Source organism: Pleurodeles waltl, chromosome 10 (assembly GCF_031143425.1).
Source record: "Pleurodeles waltl isolate 20211129_DDA chromosome 10, aPleWal1.hap1.20221129, whole genome shotgun sequence".
Taxonomy (NCBI): domain Eukaryota; kingdom Metazoa; phylum Chordata; class Amphibia; order Caudata; family Salamandridae; genus Pleurodeles; species Pleurodeles waltl.
The window spans coordinates 327,432,116-327,444,342 of NC_090449.1; the positions used below are offsets into that span (position 1 = coordinate 327,432,116).

Sequence of the window (12,227 nt, forward strand, 5' to 3'; positions counted from 1 at the left end):
AGTTTTACACAGGTCACAAGTTTTTAAAGGCCATCCCTGAGTGAGACTAAGCTTTTAGGGAGCAAACACAAAAGCAGACACTGCCCATTGTTTCTGCCCGGTCTCGAACCGGGGACCTTTCGCGTGTTAGGCGAACGTGATAACCACTACACTACAGAAACAAGCATGAGGGCTTGACTGAAGGAGCAAAATTCCCCTCATATGTTGCCCGATTGCCTCTATACTTGATCAGCAGTTGCTCGCAAAGCGAGGAGTAAGTGTGAAAATTGCAGCGTTGTCAGCCAGCAAGCGTACACTCAGATGTACTGAAAAGTCACAGCTGCGGGTAGAGACAAATATCTGATGCCTAAATGCCTGAAACCAGAGCCTGTGAAAGCATCACACAGAGCACACTGAAAGCAAGCAGGAAGGAAGCCAAGGCATGGTGATCCTTTTTTTCTCCTGAGGCTAAAAATATTTTGCACAACAATGCTTTGAGTGGAATGAGGAATCTTCAAGCTTTGTGTATTTTGAGTAAAATTTGAGTGTTTTCTGTTAAAAAGGGTGTGTTGGGGATTTGGACCCGGACACCAACGAGCGAGGGCACAGAAGCACCACTGCTCAGACCCTGCTCCTAGGGTTGAGGGCAGAGAGTGGGCGAATACATCGCAAGGCAAGAAAATGCACATGGTTCTCTCTTCTGCAATATGACTAGAGTCATTTCCATGGTCGTCATCGAACATGACATAAAACGCCTCTATCCTTTAGACCTTTTGGCCCATAATTACAAGAGGATGACTGAGTGAGACGCTCTGCCAAATTTGGCAGCCTCGCACTCAGTCATTTTCAAAATGCAGGGAAGCGCCGTATTTAGTAGAATACAGCGCACCCCTGTGCTTCCCTCTGCGCCAGCTCTAAATTAGCTGCCGAGCACCAACGCAGCCATCCTTGCGCCATGGTACAAGGATGGCTGCGTGGAGGGGGAAATTGTTTTTGTTCAGGAAGGCACACCTTCCTGCACAACAGAAATCTTCAATGGCGATATGTTCGTGCAGCACACATAGAAAGAGCAAAAATGAGGAGAAATGAAAACATTTCTGCTCGTTTCTCCACTATAACGACACCCATTGTATGGCGCTTAGTTTTTGGCGCTGCCACAGATTTACAAAAACTCGTAAAACTGGAGCAGCATCAAAATGCTATGGTGTTGCAGTGGCCCACCCAGAGCAACGCCCATTGCACGCCCCTTCCAGGGAAAGGGCTGCGTGTGAAGGGGCCGTATTTACAAGGTGGTGTTAAGCCACAAAACGTGGTTGAACGGCGTCTTGTAAATACGGCACAGTACATAGTGCCACCGGGGCGTCACTAAAGATGATGTGCCGGTGGCGATAGGGCCTTGTAAGTCTGGCCCTTTCTTTGCTCAAGGTGTATGTTCTTGGTGAAGGTAGGAAAGCCATTTTCGCTCTCATACCTTCCTTCTTTGGCTGGCTTGACCACAGTAGGCCCAGGCTTCAATGGAAAGGTCAAAAAGGGAGCAACTGACTGCCGTAAGGTGTATCGTCTTCTCTTGGTGAGTTGAGACCGATGCCCTTGGAGCGTAGTACCTCACGATGGTGAGGGATAGACACAGCCTCTTTAATTTCAATTTACCTGTCAGGTGAGGTGGTAAATGCAAATAATGTGATAAAGCACAGCAACTTGCTGTTTCTGCCTGGCCTCGAACCAGGGACCTTTCGCGTGTAAGGCGAACGTGATAACCACTACACTATAGAAACAGACATGCCTGCTTACTTGCTTCATGTGGCTATGCATTGGACTGGAACCACTGCACTGGAAACAGACACACCTGCTTTCTTTATGTGGCTATGCTTTGGACTGGAATGCAAGGACTAAGGGACAATATTCATGACGCTCAAAGCTGAGCCTTTCTGACAGGATCTCTTCCTTTGGAAGAAAGGAACTGGGATCACTTTCATTCCAAGAGGTGATTTCAAAACCAGCCCTGCAATTACTTTGGAGAAGCACTGTGCATTTCATGTTCCAACGAGAAGTGCTGCTCCAACACAAAAAAGCAGTTAGAAAGAAATCCCGCACTCCTTCATCATGCCGAACTGCCTCGACACCAGTAGAAAGCATGCAATGCATTCCACCATGGCATCTTACAAGAGTGGAAAGCAGAAATACTCCTGTTTAAAAACAGATCGAACCTATGAAGGCACGGGCTCGTCCGGGATTTGAACCCGGGACCTCTCACACCCAAAGCGAGAATCATACCCCTAGACCAACGAGCCTGCTGCTGCAAAAGCCTTTCAAACATCTTCTGAAGTGTCTTTGTGAAAAAGCAGGGCCACTTGGAGACTCTCCTTCTAAGCGTGCCATAGCAATTGATGTTTTGTGCCAAGGGTTTTTTTTTTGCCTCTAGCAAGGCAAGAGGTAGTCAAGAAGCCCTATGCTAGCAAGCTGAACTGTGGCGCTGATGAGAAAAGCAGACCCTTTCTGGTAGTTGTACGCCTCCGCAGGACCTGGGCCCTTGCACCGTAGACTTCCAGACCAGAAGCACTGAAGGGCCTGCCATCTCTTGCGCCTGAGCCAGAGGAGCATGCCTCTTGTATTCAAGCACAATTGCTCGCTCAGTGCTCGATCAGGCGAGATTTATATGAGTGCCTCACAGGCCTGAAACACTCACCTGGGAGACGCGGGGTGGCTGAATTCCCAGAATGGCCTTCGATAGGAAAATCACCTCCTTTCCTCCCGACTCATTTCAGAATTGGGTGAAAATCGCAAGACAGTGTTCAGGGGTGCATGGGTACTGCCTACTCCCAGCTGCCTCTCTGTCTTCTTCATGTTAATTTCAAGTCACAAGGAGGGACCATTGCCATTCTGCTCCGCCCACCTAACCAGGAAACCCAGGTTGAGCTTGTCTGCCTGTTGTTGTTGCAGGGGCAGTGCCTTCTCTGCCCAAAAGTGGCAGGAGAGCCTCACTTCAAACGATGGAATCAACTGCTTAAGTAGAAACCAGCATGGTAGTTACAGTGATAAGGTGCAGCTCTAACAGAAGGCGTGACTGAGATGCCCCTTCCAGAAATACATGGAATGCTGATTGAGGGCCCAGCCGCAGGGTTGGTGGATTTCTTTTCATATGCTACAGCAGCTTGCAAAGATAGTGTTGTGGGGAGCTGGCTGTGCAAGCAGAGGAAGATTTAAGGGCAGAAAATAGACCTATCAGAAGTGCGATATGAACCCACAACTACATGAGCAAACCAGGATGCTTAGCTTAACTGAAGATCAAGCTCTCTTGAGGCTGCCGCCTTAGACCACTCGGCCATCCTGACAGCTGAGTCTGTGTTTAGGTCTGACTCCTCAGTCTGCACTTGTCGATGCTGCCGCTTGCAATGTTCCTATCAAGGTGACAGGTTTAAAGGCCCCACAATATAACATGGCCAAGAAAAAAAAAAGTAAAAAACAGAATAAGAAACCAGGCACATGCACGACTACGCAAAGATGCAGATAACTTTTTACCGGCCTGCAATAGTAATACAAGTTTTACACAGGTCACAAGTTTTTAAAGGCCATCCCTGAGTGAGACTAAGCTTTTAGGGAGCAAACACAAAAGCAGACACTGCCCATTGTTTCTGCCCGGTCTCGAACCGGGGACCTTTCGCGTGTTAGGCAAACGTGATAACCACTACACTACAGAAACAAGCATGAGGGCTTGACTGAAGGAGCAAAATTCCCCTCATATGTTTGCCCGATTGCCTCTATACTTGATCAGCAGTTGCTCGCAAAGCGAGGAGTAAGTGTGAAAATTGCAGCGTTGTCAGCCAGCAAGCGTACACTCAGATGTACTGAAAAGTCACAGCTGCGGGTAGAGACAAATATCTGATGCCTAAATGCCTGAAACCAGAGCCTGTGAAAGCATCACACAGAGCACACTGAAAGCAAGCAGGAAGGAAGCCAAGGCATGGTGATCCTTTTTTTCTCCTGAGGCTAAAAATATTTTGCACAACAATGCTTTGAGTGGAATGAGGAATCTTCAAGCTTTGTGTATTTTGAGTAAAATTTGAGTGTTTTCTGCTAAAAAGGGTGTGTTGGGGATTTGGACCCGGACACCAACGAGCGAGGGCACAGAAGCACCACTGCTCAGACCCTGCTCCTAGGGTTGAGGGCAGAGAGTGGGCGAATACATCGCAAGGCAAGAAAATGCACATGGTTCTCTCTTCTGCAATATGACTAGAGTCATTTCCATGGTCGTCATCGAACATGACATAAAACGCCTCTATCCTTTAGACCTTTTGGCCCATAATTACAAGAGGATGACTGAGTGAGACGCTCTGCCAAATTTGGCAGCCTCGCACTCAGTCATTTTCAAAATGCAGGGAAGCGCCGTATTTAGTAGAATACAGCGCACCCCTGTGCTTCCCTCTGCGCCAGCTCTAAATTAGCTGCCGAGCACCAACGCAGCCATCCTTGCGCCATGGTACAAGGATGGCTGCGTGGAGGGGGAAATTGTTTTTGTTCAGGAAGGCACACCTTCCTGCACAACAGAAATCTTCAGTGGCGATATGTTCGTGCAGCACACATAGAAAGAGCAAAAATGAGGAGAAATGAAAACATTTCTGCTCGTTTCTCCACTATAACGACACCCATTGTATGGCGCTTGGTTTTTGGCGCTGCCACAGATTTACAAAAACTCGTAAAACTGGAGCAGCATCAAAATGCTATGGTGTTGCAGTGGCCCACCCAGAGCAACGCCCATTGCACGCCCCTTCCAGGGAAAGGGCTGCGTGTGAAGGGGCCGTATTTACAAGGTGGTGTTAAGCCACAAAACGTGGTTGAACGGCGTCTTGTAAATACGGCACAGTACATAGTGCCACCGGGGCGTCACTAAAGATGATGTGCCGGTGGCGATAGGGCCTTGTAAGTCTGGCCCTTTCTTTGCTCAAGGTGTATGTTCTTGGTGAAGGTAGGAAAGCCATTTTCGCTCTCATACCTTCCTTCCTTGGCTGGCTTGACCACAGTAGGCCCAGGCTTCAATGGAAAGGTCAAAAAGGGAGCAACTGACTGCCGTAAGGTGTATCGTCTTCTCTTGGTGAATTGAGACCGATGCCCTTGGAGCGTAGTACCTCACGATGGTGAGGGATAGACACAGCCTCTTTAATTTCAATTTACCTGTCAGGTGAGGTGGTAAATGCAAATAATGTGATAAAGCACAGCAACTTGCTGTTTCTGCCTGGCCTCGAACCAGGGACCTTTCGCGTGTAAGGCGAACGTGATAACCACTACACTATAGAAACAGACATGCCTGCTTACTTGCTTCATGTGGCTATGCATTGGACTGGAACCACTGCACTGGAAACAGACACACCTGCTTTCTTTATGTGGCTATGCTTTGGACTGGAATGCAAGGACTAAGGGACAATATTCATGACGCTCAAAGCTGAGCCTTTCTGACAGGATCTCTTCCTTTGGAAGAAAGGAACTGGGATCACTTTCATTCCAAGAGGTGATTTCAAAACCAGCCCTGCAATTACTTTGGAGAAGCACTGTGCATTTCATGTTCCAACGAGAAGTGCTGCTCCAACACAAAAAAGCAGTTAGAAAGAAATCCCGCACTCCTTCATCATGCCGAACTGCCTCGACACCAGTAGAAAGCATGCAATGCATTCCACCATGGCATCTTACAAGAGTGGAAAGCAGAAATACTCCTGTTTAAAAACAGATCGAACCTATGAAGGCACGGGCTCGTCCGGGATTTGAACCCGGGACCTCTCACACCCAAAGCGAGAATCATACCCCTAGACCAACGAGCCTGCTGCTGCAAAAGCCTTTCAAACATCTTCTGAAGTGTCTTTGTGAAAAAGCAGGGCCACTTGGAGACTCTCCTTCTAAGCGTGCCATAGCAATTGATGTTTTGTGCCAAGGGGTTTTTTTTTGCCTCTAGCAAGGCAAGAGGTAGTCAAGAAGCCCTATGCTAGCAAGCTGAACTGTGGCGCTGATGAGAAAAGCAGACCCTTTCTGGTAGTTGTACGCCTCCGCAGGACCTGGGCCCTTGCACCGTAGACTTCCAGACCAGAAGCACTGAAGGGCCTGCCATCTCTTGCGCCTGAGCCAGAGGAGCATGCCTCTTGTATTCAAGCACAATTGCTCGCTCAGTGCTCGATCAGGCGAGATTTATATGAGTGCCTCACAGGCCTGAAACACTCACCTGGGAGACGCGGGGTGGCTGAATTCCCAGAATGGCCTTCGATAGGAAAATCACCTCCTTTCCTCCCGACTCATTTCAGAATTGGGTGAAAATCGCAAGACAGTGTTCAGGGGTGCATGGGTACTGCCTACTCCCAGCTGCCTCTCTGTCTTCTTCATGTTAATTTCAAGTCACAAGGAGGGACCATTGCCATTCTGCTCCGCCCACCTAACCAGGAAACCCAGGTTGAGCTTGTCTGCCTGTTGTTGTTGCAGGGGCAGTGCCTTCTCTGCCCAAAAGTGGCAGGAGAGCCTCACTTCAAACGATGGAATCAACTGCTTAAGTAGAAACCAGCATGGTAGTTACAGTGATAAGGTGCAGCTCTAACAGAAGGCGTGACTGAGATGCCCCTTCCAGAAATACATGGAATGCTGATTGAGGGCCCAGCCGGAGGGTTGGTGGATTTCTTTTCATATGCTACAGCAGCTTGCAAAGATAGTGTTGTGGGGAGCTGGCTGTGCAAGCAGAGGAAGATTTAAGGGCAGAAAATAGACCTATCAGAAGTGCGATATGAACCCACAACTACATGAGCAAACCAGGATGCTTAGCTTAACTGAAGATCAAGCTCTCTTGAGGCTGCCGCCTTAGACCACTCGGCCATCCTGACAGCTGAGTCTGTGTTTAGGTCTGACTCCTCAGTCTGCACTTGTCGATGCTGCCGCTTGCAATGTTCCTATCAAGGTGACAGGTTTAAAGGCCCCACAATATAACATGGCCAAGAAAAAAAAAAGTAAAAAACAGAATAAGAAACCAGGCACATGCACGACTACGCAAAGATGCAGATAACTTTTTACCGGCCTGCAATAGTAATACAAGTTTTACACAGGTCACAAGTTTTTAAAGGCCATCCCTGAGTGAGACTAAGCTTTTAGGGAGCAAACACAAAAGCAGACACTGCCCATTGTTTCTGCCCGGTCTCGAACCGGGGACCTTTCGCGTGTTAGGCGAACGTGATAACCACTACACTACAGAAACAAGCATGAGGGCTTGACTGAAGGAGCAAAATTCCCCTCATATGTTTGCCCGATTGCCTCTATACTTGATCAGCAGTTGCTCGCAAAGCGAGGAGTAAGTGTGAAAATTGCAGCGTTGTCAGCCAGCAAGCGTACACTCAGATGTACTGAAAAGTCACAGCTGCGGGTAGAGACAAATATCTGATGCCTAAATGCCTGAAACCAGAGCCTGTGAAAGCATCACACAGAGCACACTGAAAGCAAGCAGGAAGGAAGCCAAGGCATGGTGATCCTTTTTTTCTCCTGAGGCTAAAAATATTTTGCACAACAATGCTTTGAGTGGAATGAGGAATCTTCAAGCTTTGTGTATTTTGAGTAAAATTTGTGTGTTTTCTGCTAAAAAGGGTGTGTTGGGGATTTGGACCCGGACACCAACGAGCGAGGGCACAGAAGCACCACTGCTCAGACCCTGCTCCTAGGGTTGAGGGCAGAGAGTGGGCGAATACATCGCAAGGCAAGAAAATGCACATGGTTCTCTCTTCTGCAATATGACTAGAGTCATTTCCATGGTCGTCATCGAACATGACATAAAACGCCTCTATCCTTTAGACCTTTTGGCCCATAATTACAAGAGGATGACTGAGTGAGACGCTCTGCCAAATTTGGCAGCCTCGCACTCAGTCATTTTCAAAATGCAGGGAAGCGCCGTATTTAGTAGAATACAGCGCACCCCTGTGCTTCCCTCTGCGCCAGCTCTAAATTAGCTGCCGAGCACCAACGCAGCCATCCTTGCGCCATGGTACAAGGATGGCTGCGTGGAGGGGGAAATTGTTTTTGTTCAGGAAGGCACACCTTCCTGCACAACAGAAATCTTCAGTGGCGATATGTTCGTGCAGCACACATAGAAAGAGCAAAAATGAGGAGAAATGAAAACATTTCTGCTCGTTTCTCCACTATAACGACACCCATTGTATGGCGCTTGGATTTTGGCGCTGCCACAGATTTACAAAAACTCGTAAAACTGGAGCAGCATCAAAATGCTATGGTGTTGCAGTGGCCCACCCAGAGCAACGCCCATTGCACGCCCCTTCCAGGGAAAGGGCTGCGTGTGAAGGGGCCGTATTTACAAGGTGGTGTTAAGCCACAAAACGTGGTTGAACGGCGTCTTGTAAATACGGCACAGTACATAGTGCCACCGGGGCGTCACTAAAGATGATGTGCCGGTGGCGATAGGGCCTTGTAAGTCTGGCCCTTTCTTTGCTCAAGGTGTATGTTCTTGGTGAAGGTAGGAAAGCCATTTTCGCTCTCATACCTTCCTTCCTTGGCTGGCTTGACCACAGTAGGCCCAGGCTTCAATGGAAAGGTCAAAAAGGGAGCAACTGACTGCCGTAAGGTGTATCGTCTTCTCTTGGTGAGTTGAGACCGATGCCCTTGGAGCGTAGTACCTCACGATGGTGAGGGATAGACACAGCCTCTTTAATTTCAATTTACCTGTCAGGTGAGATGGTAAATGCAAATAATGTGATAAAGCACAGCAACTTGCTGTTTCTGCCTGGCCTCGAACCAGGGACCTTTCGCGTGTAAGGCGAACGTGATAACCACTACACTACAGAAACAGACATGCCTGCTTATTTGCTTCATGTGGCTATGCATTGGACTGGAACCACTGCACTGGAAACAGACACACCTGCTTTCTTTATGTGGCTATGCTTTGGACTGGAATGCAAGGACTAAGGGACAATATTCATGACGCTCAAAGCTGAGCCTTTCTGACAGGATCTCTTCCTTTGGAAGAAAGGAACTGGGATCACTTTCATTCCAAGAGGTGATTTCAAAACCAGCCCTGCAATTACTTTGGAGAAGCACTGTGCATTTCATGTTCCAACGAGAAGTGCTGCTCCAACACAAAAAAGCAGTTAGAAAGAAATCCCGCACTCCTTCATCATGCCGAACTGCCTCGACACCAGTAGAAAGCATGCAATGCATTCCACCATGGCATCTTACAAGAGTGGAAAGCAGAAATACTCCTGTTTAAAAACAGATCGAACCTATGAAGGCACGGGCTCGTCCGGGATTTGAACCCGGGACCTCTCACACCCAAAGCGAGAATCATACCCCTAGACCAACGAGCCTGCTGCTGCAAAAGCCTTTCAAACATCTTCTGAAGTGTCTTTGTGAAAAAGCAGGGCCACTTGGAGACTCTCCTTCTAAGCGTGCCATAGCAATTGATGTTTTGTGCCAAGGGTTTTTTTTTTGCCTCTAGCAAGGCAAGAGGTAGTCAAGAAGCCCTATGCTAGCAAGCTGAACTGTGGCGCTGATGAGAAAAGCAGACCCTTTCTGGTAGTTGTACGCCTCCGCAGGACCTGGGCCCTTGCACCGTAGACTTCCAGACCAGAAGCACTGAAGGGCCTGCCATCTCTTGCGCCTGAGCCAGAGGAGCATGCCTCTTGTATTCAAGCACAATTGCTCGCTCAGTGCTCGATCAGGCGAGATTTATATGAGTGCCTCACAGGCCTGAAACACTCACCTGGGAGACGCGGGGTGGCTGAATTCCCAGAATGGCCTTCGATAGGAAAATCACCTCCTTTCCTCCCGACTCATTTCAGAATTGGGTGAAAATCGCAAGACAGTGTTCAGGGGTGCATGGGTACTGCCTACTCCCAGCTGCCTCTCTGTCTTCTTCATGTTAATTTCAAGTCACAAGGAGGGACCATTGCCATTCTGCTCCGCCCACCTAACCAGGAAACCCAGGTTGAGCTTGTCTGCCTGTTGTTGTTGCAGGGGCAGTGCCTTCTCTGCCCAAAAGTGGCAGGAGAGCCTCACTTCAAACGATGGAATCAACTGCTTAAGTAGAAACCAGCATGGTAGTTACAGTGATAAGGTGCAGCTCTAACAGAAGGCGTGACTGAGATGCCCCTTCCAGAAATACATGGAATGCTGATTGAGGGCCCAGCCGGAGGGTTGGTGGATTTCTTTTCATATGCTACAGCAGCTTGCAAAGATAGTGTTGTGGGGAGCTGGCTGTGCAAGCAGAGGAAGATTTAAGGGCAGAAAATAGACCTATCAGAAGTGCGATATGAACCCACAACTACATGAGCAAACCAGGATGCTTAGCTTAACTGAAGATCAAGCTCTCTTGAGGCTGCCGCCTTAGACCACTCGGCCATCCTGACAGCTGAGTCTGTGTTTAGGTCTGACTCCTCAGTCTGCACTTGTCGATGCTGCCGCTTGCAATGTTCCTATCAAGGTGACAGGTTTAAAGGCCCCACAATATAACATGGCCAAGAAAAAAAAAAGTAAAAAACAGAATAAGAAACCAGGCACATGCACGACTACGGAAAGATGCAGATAACTTTTTACCGGCCTGCAATAGTAATACAAGTTTTACACAGGTCACAAGTTTTTAAAGGCCATCCCTGAGTGAGACTAAGCTTTTAGGGAGCAAACACAAAAGCAGACACTGCCCATTGTTTCTGCCCGGTCTCAAACCAGGGACCTTTCGCGTGTTAGGCGAACGTGATAACCACTACACTACAGAAACAAGCATGAGGGCTTGACTGAAGGAGCAAAATTCCCCTCATATGTTTGCCCGATTGCCTCTATACTTGATCAGCAGTTGCTCGCAAAGCGAGGAGTAAGTGTGAAAATTGCAGCGTTGTCAGCCAGCAAGCGTACACTCAGATGTACTGAAAAGTCACAGCTGCGGGTAGAGACAAATATCTGATGCCTAAATGCCTGAAACCAGAGCCTGTGAAAGCATCACACAGAGCACACTGAAAGCAAGCAGGAAGGAAGCCAAGGCATGGTGATCCTTTTTTTCTCCTGAGGCTAAAAATATTTTGCACAACAATGCTTTGAGTGGAATGAGGAATCTTCAAGCTTTGTGTATTTTGAGTAAAATTTGAGTGTTTTCTGCTAAAAAGGGTGTGTTGGGGATTTAGACCCGGACACCAACGAGCGAGGGCACAGAAGCACCACTGCTCAGACCCTGCTCCTAGGGTTGAGGGCAGAGAGTGGGCAAATACATCGCAAGGCAAGAAAATGCACATGGTTCTCTCTTCTGCAATATGACTAGAGTCATTTCCATGGTCGTCATCGAACATGACATAAAACGCCTCTATCCTTTAGACCTTTTGGCCCATAATTACAAGAGGATGACTGAGTGAGACGCTCTGCCAAATTTGGCAGCCTCGCACTCAGTCATTTTCAAAATGCAGGGAAGCGCCGTATTTAGTAGAATACAGCGCACCCCTGTGCTTCCCTCTGCGCCAGCTCTAAATTAGCTGCCGAGCACCAACGCAGCCATCCTTGCGCCATGGTACAAGGATGGCTGCGTGGAGGGGGAAATTGTTTTTGTTCAGGAAGGCACACCTTCCTGCACAACAGAAATCTTCAGTGGCGATATGTTCGTGCAGCACACATAGAAAGAGCAAAAATTAGGAGAAATGAAAACATTTCTGCTCGTTTCTCCACTATAACGACACCCATTGTATGGCGCTTGGTTTTTGGCGCTGCCACAGATTTACAAAAACTCGTAAAACTGGAGCAGCATCAAAATGCTATGGTGTTGCAGTGGCCCACCCAGAGCAACGCCCATTGCACGCCCCTTCCAGGGAAAGGGCTGCGTGTGAAGGGGCCGTATTTACAAGGTGGTGTTAAGCCACAAAACGTGGTTGAACGGCGTCTTGTAAATACGGCACAGTACATAGTGCCACCGGGGCGTCACTAAAGATGATGTGCCGGTGGCGATAGGGCCTTGTAAGTCTGGCCCTTTCTTTGCTCAAGGTGTATGTTCTTGGTGAAGGTAGGAAAGCCATTTTCGCTCTCATACCTTCCTTCCTTGGCTGGCTTGACCACAGTAGGCCCAGGCTTCAATGGAAAGGTCAAAAAGGGAGCAACTGACTGCCGTAAGGTGTATCGTCTTCTCTTGGTGAGTTGAGACCGATGCCCTTGGAGCGTAGTACCTCACGATGGAGAGGGATAGACACAGCCTCTTTAATTTCAATTTACCTGTCAGGTGAGGTGGTAAATGCAAATAATGTGATAAAGCA

The 12,227-nt window shown here is 48.3% G+C and overlaps 10 non-coding genes across 10 annotated transcripts; all 10 read right to left on the reverse strand.

Annotated features, from left to right (window-relative positions):
• Positions 1–88: 88 nt before the first annotated feature.
• Positions 89–161, reverse strand: TRNAV-AAC (transfer RNA valine (anticodon AAC)). Its single transcript has one exon. It is a non-coding gene; the product is annotated as a tRNA-Val (tRNA).
• Positions 162–1,681: 1,520 nt separating this feature from the next.
• On the reverse strand, positions 1,682–1,754 carry TRNAV-UAC (transfer RNA valine (anticodon UAC)). The gene has a single exon. It is a non-coding gene; the product is annotated as a tRNA-Val (tRNA).
• A 444-nt stretch (positions 1,755–2,198) lies between these two features.
• On the reverse strand, positions 2,199–2,270 carry TRNAP-UGG (transfer RNA proline (anticodon UGG)). Its single transcript has one exon. It is a non-coding gene; the product is annotated as a tRNA-Pro (tRNA).
• Positions 2,271–3,606: 1,336 nt separating this feature from the next.
• On the reverse strand, positions 3,607–3,679 carry TRNAV-AAC (transfer RNA valine (anticodon AAC)). The gene has a single exon. It is a non-coding gene; the product is annotated as a tRNA-Val (tRNA).
• Positions 3,680–5,200: 1,521 nt separating this feature from the next.
• TRNAV-UAC (transfer RNA valine (anticodon UAC)) lies at positions 5,201–5,273 on the reverse strand. Its single transcript has one exon. It is a non-coding gene; the product is annotated as a tRNA-Val (tRNA).
• Positions 5,274–5,717: 444 nt separating this feature from the next.
• On the reverse strand, positions 5,718–5,789 carry TRNAP-UGG (transfer RNA proline (anticodon UGG)). The gene has a single exon. It is a non-coding gene; the product is annotated as a tRNA-Pro (tRNA).
• Positions 5,790–7,125: 1,336 nt separating this feature from the next.
• Positions 7,126–7,198, reverse strand: TRNAV-AAC (transfer RNA valine (anticodon AAC)). Its single transcript has one exon. It is a non-coding gene; the product is annotated as a tRNA-Val (tRNA).
• A 1,521-nt stretch (positions 7,199–8,719) lies between these two features.
• TRNAV-UAC (transfer RNA valine (anticodon UAC)) lies at positions 8,720–8,792 on the reverse strand. The gene has a single exon. It is a non-coding gene; the product is annotated as a tRNA-Val (tRNA).
• Positions 8,793–9,236: 444 nt separating this feature from the next.
• TRNAP-UGG (transfer RNA proline (anticodon UGG)) lies at positions 9,237–9,308 on the reverse strand. The gene has a single exon. It is a non-coding gene; the product is annotated as a tRNA-Pro (tRNA).
• A 1,336-nt stretch (positions 9,309–10,644) lies between these two features.
• TRNAV-AAC (transfer RNA valine (anticodon AAC)) lies at positions 10,645–10,717 on the reverse strand. The gene has a single exon. It is a non-coding gene; the product is annotated as a tRNA-Val (tRNA).
• Positions 10,718–12,227: the final 1,510 nt, after the last annotated feature.